Here is an 11,691-nt window from a genome sequence, read left to right on the forward strand (position 1 = left end):
CCGGAGGCAGGGCCCCCACCCACGTTCCATGGGAAGAGTGTTCATGGTGGTGCCGCGGCTGGGGGGGTCCAGGTGTAAACCAGGCGTCTAGACCTGAAGCCCAGGGTCAGAAAAGCCGCCATCTGTGTCCCCAGGCCCATGGTACCACAGGGCCCAGTCCTATGTCAGACCAGGGCACCAGGGAACACATCTGATAGTTTCAGTAACAGCAAGATGCTAAGATGCTAAGATCCTAAGATGCTAAGATCCTAAGATGCTAAGGGGCTAAGATGCTAAGATGCTAAGATCCTAAGATGCTAAGATGCTAAGATGCTAAGATGCTAAGATCCTAAGGTGCTAAGATCCTAAGATGCTAAGATGCTAAGGTGCCCATAAGTGAATGGTGGCCTGTTCGCAGCCCGTGTTGAGAGTGAGGCTCTGGAACACAACTCCAGCTGGCACGGTTCTGGGAGACCCTGAAGCCAGGGGCCTCACAGTGAGTGCCATTGGGGTGCTGGGCATGCAAGCTCCCTCCCTGAGGGCAGCCCTCTGCCAGCTGCCCGCCGTGGGGAGAAGGGCACTGCTGGGCAGAAACACTCGTGGCTGAGGCAGAGGCACCATCCTCGGAGGTGCTCAGGGCAACTGCACACCGTTCGGCCGACGTGAGCCGAGAGGATGCTGGGAGGTGAGCCCTGGCTGTGTGCCGTGAGCATGGGGGTGGCCGCCCCGCAGAGCCAGGAGCCAGAGACGTGCGTAACCGCCCCGTAAGCTTCTACTAAGCCGACATCACGGAGCAGCTCGCGTGGAGGCACCGCCACAGCGGGGGGCGGCGCGGCTCCGGCCCGGAGGCTCGGCGCGCGCAGGGCGGCCACGCTCGCTCACCTCGCGTTTGGTGAGTCCGCGTGCCTCCAGCCTGTGTGCGCTCCGTGCGGGAGTGGGGGCCAGGCGGGGGCACGGTTCTTATCGGCCAGAGGAACGCCCGTGCACGCTGAGGCTCCTGTGCGTCCTGAGAGCTGTAACCGCCCACCTGAAGCAGGCCTGCTCAGCAGGGGCCGCCTGACACCGAGAGAGGAGAGGAGAGGGTTCAGGCCGTCCACGTGGGACGCGATTCTGTCAGGAGGCGGCAGGCCAGACACGGCTGGGAGGGCCCCGGGTGAGGCGGCTGCTCCCCACGTGGGGCGGAGGAGGAGAGCCAGCGCAGAGCGTCCGCGCGGCCGGGGCAGAGCGGAAAGCCACCTCGGCCCCAGAGAGAAGCCCTTCAGTGTTTCTGAGTGCTCGGCGCTTCCGCAGCTCGCCTGCCGGGAACGCTTAGGATTAGAAGGACGGTCGCCGGCCGTGGGCGAGAGGCTCGGTCCAGTCACTGAGCTCTCGCGTCTGCTGATGAGCAAGAAGGCCCGCGAGCACAGGCTGCCTTTCCCGCACAGCCGGACGCCTCAGGACGGAGCTGTGCCGCAGAGCTTGCGGCTGTCGCCGGCCTGACTCCTGCAACCTCCCTGAACGGAGCTCACACGCCAGAACCCGCAGCCCCTCGAAGGACCCTGAACGGTTGTTGAGGCTTCTGTCAAAGCTCCAAGAACCCCAGGCTTGTGGGCAGAGGTGGCCTGTGTTTTCTTTGCGGCCGCAGCAGTGGGGCTGGGCGAGGTCAGCGACTTCCAGGCCCTGCACCTCGAGAGGGGCTGAGCCCCCACCGCACACTGCCCGCCCGGCTGGGTCTCCAGAACTCAGGTCTGAGTGGCTCATACTTCAGGAAGCCAAACGAAGCTGCACATTTTAGGCACACGCTCTGCAGAGCTGAGGGCGCTCCCCTCTCCCGTGAATTGCCCCAGTTTCTGCCCCATAAGCGGGGCCGCGGTGGGGCTAAGGGCGTGCCATGATGTGGTCATCCACGTTCGAGGTGTGGTCCAGCCAGCGCTTCTCAAACCGCCACACGAAGCCACTTCCACGATGGGCAGGCGGGTCGTGGTGCCCACCTGAACAGCACGCGGGACAGCCGCCCTCCCAGCCCCCTAGCTGGGCGTGACCCCCAGGAAGGAAAGGAGGTGGTGGGGCCATGCCAGAGGCCAGCGGCTCGGGGCGCCAACACTCCGCCCCACGTGCGTGTGGCACGGCTTCCGGCTCGTGGCATTCGGGGGACAGCCACGTGTGTCTTACCCGCTGGACGTGACCACACCTGAAGGGCAGGAGGGTGGACAGCAAGTGCTCACATCACAGACGGAAGAAAGCCAACAGTTGATTTTTAAATTTAAATTTGTCACAAAAGAGATAACTTCTCACAGAAAAATGTCTTTTAAAATGTAATAAAATACATTTTTTAAAAAGCATACTTGCATACTTTATGAAGCTTCTTAGGTGGCTTGATAGACACTATTAGCAGGAAGCAGACCCGCTGACTTGCACACAGTTTAAAGTTGCTGTGCAAACCTCAACAGCCTGTCGACCTGTAAGACCATTCCCATGATCATCCAGAGAAAACAGAGCTGAGAAATCTGGATAATTCAAAAAACTTACGTCTTAATCCTGGCACCAAATCTAAAAACCTCAGCGTCTACGACTGTCTTCTCAGGACATGTGTCCGGCCGCCTGACCGGCGGTTTCTTGGGTGTGGTTCCCGGACAACCAGTGGGTGTGAGCGTGCAGGGCTCACCAGGATCTGAAGGTCCGAGGCTGCAGACAGGCTCCGCCCCTCCACAGTCACGGAGGGCTCCTACGGCAGGGCTAGAGCCCCGCCTCCAGGTGCCCAGCCGTGATCACGGAGGGTCTCCGGCACCAGTAGTCAGCGGCGTCTTCTCTAAGCAGCGGGAGGGCGTCTCCAGGCTCACGACTGGTCAGGAAGAAATGGGCGACGGGCACAGCTGGCCAGCATCTCCTGCAGGACGCGGTTCCCATTCATCTAAATCCAACTCAGTTTTCTGCCGAGACACAACTGCCTTTACCGCCTGCGACCACTGGCCGTGCGCATTCTACGAAATCATCTCTGAGAACAGGCCATGCTCCTTAAGGAAAGCAAAAGGTTTGGAAAAATCGGCATTTCAGGATAACAGTTTTCATAGTCAAAGGATTTTTCTCACAATCCAGCATTTATATCTCAAGAACTCAAATGATTTTAAACTTCTACACGTAATGGATCAGTTGAAATTACCCTCCTCGGCTCTGGCCAGCCGGGAGTGGCAGGTGCTGTGTGCTGGCGTGCACGCGTCTGTGAGCAGTGCCCACCGCCAGCCCTGCTGAGCATGTCCACAGTCACGTCTGCGCTGGGCAGAGGGGGCTGGGGGTGGACACTCTTTCCGAGCGGGCAGCGCCCACAGTGGGAGAAGTTCCCTGAGCCCTGACACGTCTGGGGTGGGGGCCACTGCAGGTGGGATGGTGCTCAGGTGAGTAAACACAGGCTGGAATCCTCCGTGCGCTTCGGCGGCATGATGGAATAACCGCTGGCCGCACGGGGGTCAGCGGGTCCCCGTCACCATCCTGCTTGTGGTCCTGCCTCGGGGCCCTGCACGCCCACCTTGAAAGCTTCAGCTCAGAAGCGGTCCTCCCGACTTTAAGTGTGAGCGGTATTTTCTCTTGTGGGATTTACAGGGCGTAATAAGTGAGTACCAGTCACTCCATCACTCCTGTCTCACACACGGGGTCTGGCAGGGGTCAATGGGGACCCACCTGCCCACTGGCCATCACCTGAGGTCTGCGGACTTCACCTACCTTCTTCATCGTAGTTGGACATGTCATCTGCGATCGTGTTTCCAAAATCTAGAAGGTTCCAAGTGCCCCTCGGGATCGATCTTTTGTGATGCTCCTAAAACACAAGAGGAAAAACCAGTGGGCCGCTGGCTCAGATGGTGCTCTCAGCCCGGTGGTCTCGGGACACAATGTGACCAGGCCTGAGGACCAGACCAGCACCGTTAATGCAGCAACGGAGCTTTGGGCCAGTGTTAGGGGCTGCATGACGCCACTGTGCAGCTGCAGAAAGCACACTTATGGAAACACAAAATAAAGCAAAAATTGTTGGCTTTTATTTCACATAGAAAGGCAGCATTTTTAATCTCTGTACCCAAGCCTGAAACCAGCTCGGAAACAACATGGGCCAGCGGCGTCTGGAGGCGCTCACTTCCTGTGAACCAGGCAGCTCTCCGCAGGGCTGGACGCGCCCCGCCGCTGGACACTGCAGACACTGGAGGGCCCACTCTGCTCCTCGGGGGCCCCGGCTGGAGAGCAGCCCCAGGTCTCCCGGAGGCTCCCAGCCCCCTAGAGCCTGTCTCTGCACAGGTGAGTGCACGTGTCCACAGATGGCTCCCAAGCTCGCCTCACACTCCAGAGTGCGTGCACGTGGTGTGTCAGCGTGCTCTTCTGCTCCCCACCGCCCCCGGGCCCCCCGCCGCCCACCGCGCGCCCCGGGCCCCCCGCCGCCCACAGTGCGCCCCGGGCCCCCCGCCGCCCCCCGCATGCCCCGGGCCCCCCGCCGACCCCCGCATGCCCCGGGCCCCTGCCACCCCCCGCATGCCCCGGGCCCCCCGCCACCCCCCGCCGCCCCCCGCGCGCCCCGGGCCCCCCGCCGCCCACCGCCCCCCGGGCCCCCCGCCGCCCCGCCGCCCCCGCCGGCCCCCGCGCCCCCCCGCACCCCGCCCCCCGCCGCCCCCGCCCCCCCACCGCCCCCCGCCGCCCCCCGCCCCCGGGCCCCCGCCCCTGCATGCCCCCCCGCCACCGCGCCCCCCGCGCCCCCCGCCGCCCCCTGCATGCCCCGCCCCCGCCACCCCCGCCCCCCGCCCCCCGGGCCCCCGCCGCCCCCTGCATGCCCCGGCCCCCCGCCCCCGCCCCCCCGCGCCCCGCGCCCCGGGCCCCCCGCCGCCCCCTGCGCCCCCCGCCGCCCCCCACCCCCGGCCCTCCTGCCGCACATGCTGGGGCCCCCCGCCGCCCCCGCGCGCCCCGGGCCCCTGCCACCCCCCACATGCCCCGGGCCCCCGCCGCCCCCGCGCGCCCCGGGCCCCTCGCTGCCCCCCACCCCCAGCCCTCCTGCCGCACATGCTGGGGCCCTTTCCCAGGTTGCTCCTGGAGGACCGCCCCACACCCCTCCATGAGAAGGACTGGTCCTCACAGAGCAGGGGGACCCTGAGCAGGACAGCACAGCCACCTCCCACGGTCAGGGACGGGCCCGGCAGCCTGCACCCTCCCCTCGGCCGCGGTCGCCGAGCGGTCTCGGCCCATGAACGCCCTGGGGCGGGGACCACGGACACACAGTCTGGAGGTGGCCTCGAGCAGCCTGGCCCGAGCCCATGGCACCACTTTCTGCAGGAGGCAGAGCATGGCTACAGGTGGGCTCCCTGGGACCGCAGCTGGGGACACTGGTTCCTCAGGGCCTGCAGACAAGCAATCGGTTATTAGGACAGTAACTGCCCCGGCTAACCCTTGCATGGGGACCCGGCAAGCAGGAAGACCCTTACCAACAAGAAGGTGTTCCAAAGATCTAGAAACTTAAACCTTCGGGATAATACCAGATTCCAGTAGGCGATGGCCAAATCTGGCAAAAAGAGAGAAGGCACTTATGAGTCCCAACCCCTTTTAACACAGCACAGTGACCACTTTGTTCACTTAGCCACACTTGGCAGTCTTACCCATGGTTACATGAGGTCTAATGCTTACGGAAGAGCTCCTGAAGCTGAATCTGACTTGGTACCTTGGGGAAAATGGCTTTGAAAACGATTTGTGTACTAGGATAGTTGGATGTGTCGATAATTATCCCCTAATAAAAAGCCTCTTGATGAAAGTGAAAGAGGAGAGTGAAAAAGTTGGCTTAAAGCTCAACATTCAGAAAACAAAGATCATGGCATCCGGTCCCATCACTTCATGGGAAATAGATGAGGAAACAGTGGAAACAGTGTCAGACTTTATTTTTTGGGCTCCAAAATCACTGCAGATGGTGATTGCAGCCAGGAAATTAAGAGACGCTTACTCCTTGGAAGAAAAGTTATGACCAACCTAGACAGCATATTCAAAAGCAGAGACATTACTTTGCCAAATAAGGTCCGTCTAGTCAAGGCTATGGTTTTTCCAGTGGTCATGTATGGATGTGAGAGTTGGACTATAAAGAAAGCTGAGCACTGAAGAACTGATGCTTTTGAACTGTGGTGTTGGAGAAGACTCTTGAGAGTCCCTTGGACTGCAAGGAGATCCAACCAGTCCATTCTGAAGGAGAGCAGCCCTGGATGTTCTTTGGAAGGAATGATGCTGAGGCTGAAACTCCAGTACTTTGGACACCTCATGAGAAGAGTTGGCTCATTGGAAAAGGTTGATGCTGGGAGGGATTGGGGGCAGGAGGAGAAGGGGACGACAGAGGATGTGATGGCTGGATGGCATCATGGACTCGATGGATGTGAGTGTGGGTGAACTCCGGGAGTTGGTGATGGACAGGGAGGCCTGGCGTGCTGTGATTCATGGGGTCGCAAAGAGTCAGACACGACTGAGCGACTGAACTGAACTGAATTAATCCATTATGAAGACTGTTTTTCTCATGTACTGGGCTCTCTTGACAGCTGGACCGACCTGGATATAATTAGCTGGATATGATTAACGCATACCATTTATACATACATTAAAAAAAAAAACAGCTCCACGCACTTTCTAAGTGATGAACTACAAGTTAAAAGCTTGTTCAGAAAGGAAGGGACACAGTGCTTTCCAAACAGACCTTCCTTGCCACGGTAAGAACTAAAATGGAATCTGATTCAAAAGTCAATCCCGTAAGTCTCGTAAAGACTTGGGGTTTCTTAAGATAGATCCAAGACAAGTCAGCAAGTTGTTTGGTCACTAGTAGAAGTCAACGTCCTCATTTTCCCCCAGCTGGAAGGTAGCAACAATTTCACGTCTACACAGACTGTCGCCGTGGGCTGCATCACAAGGTGGGATGTTCATGGACACAGAAGCTGAGCGTCAGGGCTGCAGGAGAGGGGCTCGCTCGCTGCTCACTGCAAGGCTGGTATCGGTTTATTTCTGTGTGATTGATACAACAGAACATCAAGGGGCTGAGAAGGAAACTTTTTATAGCTGACAACCTTCAACTAGGTCGGCTAGTCCTCACTGTCAGATGATAGAACCACAGTCTCACACCGAAATAGTGCTGGTGTGTGCATCCCAGGAGAATGAGGGCAAAAAGCAGGCAAATAAGTATTTAAGGCAACAAATGCGTTCAATGCAAAATAGTCTAGCAAACACCTTCCAAAAGATTTTCATCTAAATCTGGTTTGGCCCGACTTGGACAGAAGTCTTAAAAGCTGAAGCTCTGACCTGAGGTTCCCCGGTGAATCGTTAGAAATGGATGAGCAAGAGATACGTGAGCGGTAGCCAACTTCAAATAAAATGCTTCTATCTCCTGTGTGTTTAGCGTCCACAAGATAACTCAGTCTGAAATAACCCGGAGTCCTAGCCAGAAAGCAGTGGTCCGAAAACTTGAGGAATGGGCGGGAGAGAAGGCTGGCTGGACCTTGCCGGCCGGCCCGCGCCCTGATGAGTCTACTTCCTTATCTGAGGAAAATCCAGACTCAGCTCGTCTTAGGGAGGGAAAGCCTCACGCTGAGAGATGGAGGCAAACCTGGGGAAGAGAGGAGAAGAAAGCTTCATGGCAGACATTAGATCTGGTTACCTTTGGGTTCGTTTGGTCCTAGAAACCCTTCTTATGAAGTTCCCGACGTGCATTATTTGTGAAGCGCACGACTCACAGCAGACGCCTGCATTTTCAGAGACCTAGCATCACCTCAGTGAATACGCTGAGTGCTGTCCTGATGGACCTGGCCATTTGCAAAGCAACAGCAGCACTCAAAGCGATAAAGCTTGAGAGCTGAGGTCAAGAACAGAATCTCCTCTACTGGCCGTGAAAGGCGTCTTTGGAGCAGCTGTTTTCTTTCTGCAAACCTCTGGAAACCCTACCTCCTGGGTAAGAAGACGGTTATAAGATGTTCCCAAGCAAAAGTTACGTCTGCGATGCTCCGTTTAGAATTAGATCGTAAAGATGACCATTCTGTCAAAAAAGAACCTTTGGGCTGATGGAAAAATTAGTTAATAATCATGAAACTTTACTTCCTCAAAAATTATGATTTCTCAAAGCCAGCTGATTGCAGACTCGAGCCAGTATAAACCATGCCGAGTATCTCACATTAAAGCGGAGCATCCAGGAGTGTTAATCGCCTCCTCTACTAGGGGGCTTCCGAAGTGGCTCAGCTGGCAAAGAATCCGCCTGCAGTGCAGGAAACCCCAGTCTGATCCCTGGGTCGGGAAGATGCCCTGGAGGAGGGAACGGCTGCCCACTCCAGTGTTCTGGCCTGGAGAGCTGCATGGACTGAAGAGTCCATGGGCTCACAAAGAGTCGGGCACGACTGAGCAACGAAGCAGCGCTAGGCTGAGGAATACCCAGCAGGCGGCACGTGCCCCTCTTACCACACACCACAGGCTCACAGGTCTGAAGGGGATGAAGCCTCGGCCTGCAGGCTGTTTCTCCACCCTTCCCACTGCTGTCCACGCTGGTTTAGGAATTATAGGAACACTTGAATCAACCTCTTTAAATTACATTTAACCCTTCAGAAGACGATATCGTAAACTCTGGAAACTGTAAAATCAATTGTTCCATCTGGGGTTCACAGCTGTAAAATTACTCTTTTTTTTTTAAATTGAAGTACAGTTGGTTTGGGAGATAGTGAAGGACAGGGAAGCCTGGCCTGCTGCAGTCCATGGAGTTGCAAAGAGTCAGACACGACTGGGTCACTGAGCAACAACAGCGAATAGCGGTCGCCTTACAACGCTGTGGCAGCCTCTTTCATGGATGACGGGGATCGGTTCTGGGGTTGCTGCCCTCCCACCTCGGGCCTCCCTCCCGCTCCCCCATACTCACCCGGCTTTGTATCTTTCTCTAAAAAGCCCTCAAAAAACCTTCTAAAATAAAGTGTAGTGTTTGTGAAGTGTCCAGGTATGTAATAATTTTCCTGAAGAGGCTACTGTTCCCTTTAATACGATTTTATGTTCTCTCAACGAGTCTCATGAGCACAGACCTGTTGCAATTCTTCAGTGACTGATTCTGACGAGCATCTCATTTGTCTATAGGCATAAAGTAGATACTGATTTTTTTTTCTCTCAGTAAAGGAATTACAGGATAAACTATGAATTTCTCCTTTTCTGCTGCCTGATACTCAGGCAAAGCTCCTTAAAATGGAGGCTACACACGCCGGGCTCCATGTGGCAAAAGTGCTTCAAAATACTCCTCACGCTGAACTTCATGACCAAAGAAAGTAAATTTATAAACTTTAAAACAGGTGATTAACTTGGACTAAGTTACAACCTCTTAGAACTTAGAGTGGAATTTTAAAAGCACAGCAAGCGCGATGGCTTCAGATGGAACCAAGGCTGTAGGGTTTCCAGGCAGCTCCCACCTCCCCTGCCTGCAGCCCTGCAGCCTTCTGGTGGGATCACCACCCTGCAGGGGGCCCCTGGTCAGCCAGGGCAGGTGGCGTCCAGCCGAGGCGGGAACACTGCTGGGCGTCTGAGCTGACCCGCGTGGCACAGAGGGCTGTCCGGCGGAGCCCTGCAGAGCCCTGAGCCAAAGGATCATACGCGATAAAAATGATGGCTGCTCAAAACCCTGAGTTTGAGGTCCTCTCTGACATGGCAACAGAAATAAGCAGATTTTATAGTCCTCAAATAAACCAAAACCTCAAACCGGAAATACAAGCTAAAGAGTTTCTGTATATACCACATACGGTAGTGCACAAGTAACATTTTGGCAAAATCATACATCTCTGAAAGAAGAAGAAATATATAATCCAACACACATCAGAATCAGTTTAAGTAAGTTAACATTAAATCCCCAGCCAGGATGAGACTAATGTCACCTGCCCACGTCTCTAACCCATTAGACGATTACACATCAATAGGAGAGAACGCAGAGCATCTGAAAATTACTCCACATTTAAAATTGCATTTTTGGCTCCATACGTCAGGAGTGACTGCAGGCTGAGGGGCTGGAGCGCGTGGGACTGTCCCAGCGGCGAGGGGCGCCCTCAGTGGGGACCCCAGAGGAGGGGCCCGCCTGGAGGCCTGCTGGCCACGCCCGTGCGGCCTCTCGAGCTGACCGGCGTCTGGCAGGCGTACTCGCCTAGCCCCTTCTGCCCCGGGCTCCTAGCGAGGGTGAAGGTGAACTGGTAAAGGGCCCTGGGCTTCACCGCGTCCTTCAGCTCCTGCTCCAGAACGGAGCCTCACGTGGGCGTCGCGGCGGCGGACAGGGCTCCAGCCTCCCCGCGCTCCGGTGCGGCCTGAGGCGCGGGCCTAAGGGCGGAGCCAAGGTCCCTGCTCTGGCTACGAGGGCTAGAGAGGGCTGGCCCTGTTTGTGGTGATAACCCCACGCTCTGTGAAGAAGCCAAACCCACCGATTCATATGCCGCATGGCCTGCATCTTAGCAGAGAGGCCCCTGGGCTTCCCAGGGGGCGCAGTGGTTAAAGAACCTGCCTGCCAGCGCAGGAGATACAGGAGGCGCAAGTTCGATCCCTGGGTTGGGAAGATCCCCTGGAGGAGGAAACGGCAGCCCACTCCAGCGCTCTTGCCTGGAGAAGCTCATGGACAGAAGAGCCTGGCAGGCTGTAGCCCATGGGGTCGCAAAGAGTCGGACACAGCTGAAGCGACTTAGCACGCACAGAGATGTCATTAAAAGTAAAGGAAAAAACCCCACAGAAGCTGCAAGGCTCTCCTCGCCTGTGTGGGCTGGAATACAGCCAGGGATAAGCCCGGCAGCCGGGGTCCCGCAGAGACCTGCACCCAGGCATGATGGAGACGAGGTGGGAAGACCTGGGCCCTCGATGAGGGCAGAGCTGAGCCGACCTGCAGCCTGTACCGTCCGGGAGGAGACAGGCCTGCAGACTCAGGCCAGTGTCCAGGGAATGCTTCATTACAGCGTGCTGGACTTAAAACAGCCAACACAGGAAAACAACTCTATCGCTTTAAAGCTGGATTTTCCTCCAAAAAGTCAACAACCTTAGGAATATTTAAAAGCCCTCACTAAAGCAGGCTTTAGAACAGCGAAACATAAAATCGGTGGCCTATTTTGACTGCGTGGCAAGGAGGTGGCTGAGAGCCGCACGTCACTGACCCGCGTGCCCCGGAGTGGCAGTCCCCGAGCCGCGTGGAGCTCGGGGTCTGGCGGGTGAGCGGGGCCCAGCCCCTCCCACCACCGCCGACCTCCTCCAGGCCGTCACCCCTGCCCTTCTCCGCGCCCCGTCCGGCACCTGCGCTCCTTGGCGGACCAGTTACCCCTGCGTTGCAGCTGACGGATGGGAACCCCCGAGCTCCACTCTGCGTCTGGGTTTCTGTGCCAGCGCTGTGTGTGTGAGGCTCACCCGAGTGACACGGGGGCCCTGGTGGCTCACCTCCGCCGTCTCACAGCACGCCGCTGCGGTCGCGCTGAGCAACCCCGCTGTGCTACGGGCCAGCATTTCGGCCGCCTCTGGTTTTCTGGTCTCGAAGAATGTTGAAGGTTCCCGTATGTGTATCCTGGCGCTCAGTGACTGTGTGAGGCAGACACCCACCCACGATCCCACGATTCTCGCCAAGCCCTCCTCCGGGTGACTGCCCCCCGGCGACGCTCGGCAGCTGTCCTGGAAAGGGCCTGGGAGGGCCTAGTTTGGTGAGCCCCTAATTTGCACCCCCACCCCCCGAGCGGGGCTGCGTGCCGCCTGCGTCCTCACCGG

The 11,691-nt window shown here is 57.4% G+C and overlaps 1 long non-coding RNA gene across 1 annotated transcript; it reads right to left on the reverse strand.

Moving 5' to 3' along the window:
• Positions 1-2,208: 2,208 nt before the first annotated feature.
• LOC132657279 (uncharacterized) lies at positions 2,209-11,404 on the reverse strand. The gene is made up of 3 exons (XR_009595173.1): positions 5,412-11,404; positions 3,676-3,769; positions 2,209-2,972 (listed from the first exon to the last, which is right to left on the reverse strand). It is a non-coding gene; the product is annotated as an uncharacterized LOC132657279 (long non-coding RNA).
• Positions 11,405-11,691: the final 287 nt, after the last annotated feature.

Source organism: Ovis aries, chromosome 10 (genome assembly GCF_016772045.2).
Source record: "Ovis aries strain OAR_USU_Benz2616 breed Rambouillet chromosome 10, ARS-UI_Ramb_v3.0, whole genome shotgun sequence".
Taxonomy (NCBI): domain Eukaryota; kingdom Metazoa; phylum Chordata; class Mammalia; order Artiodactyla; family Bovidae; genus Ovis; species Ovis aries.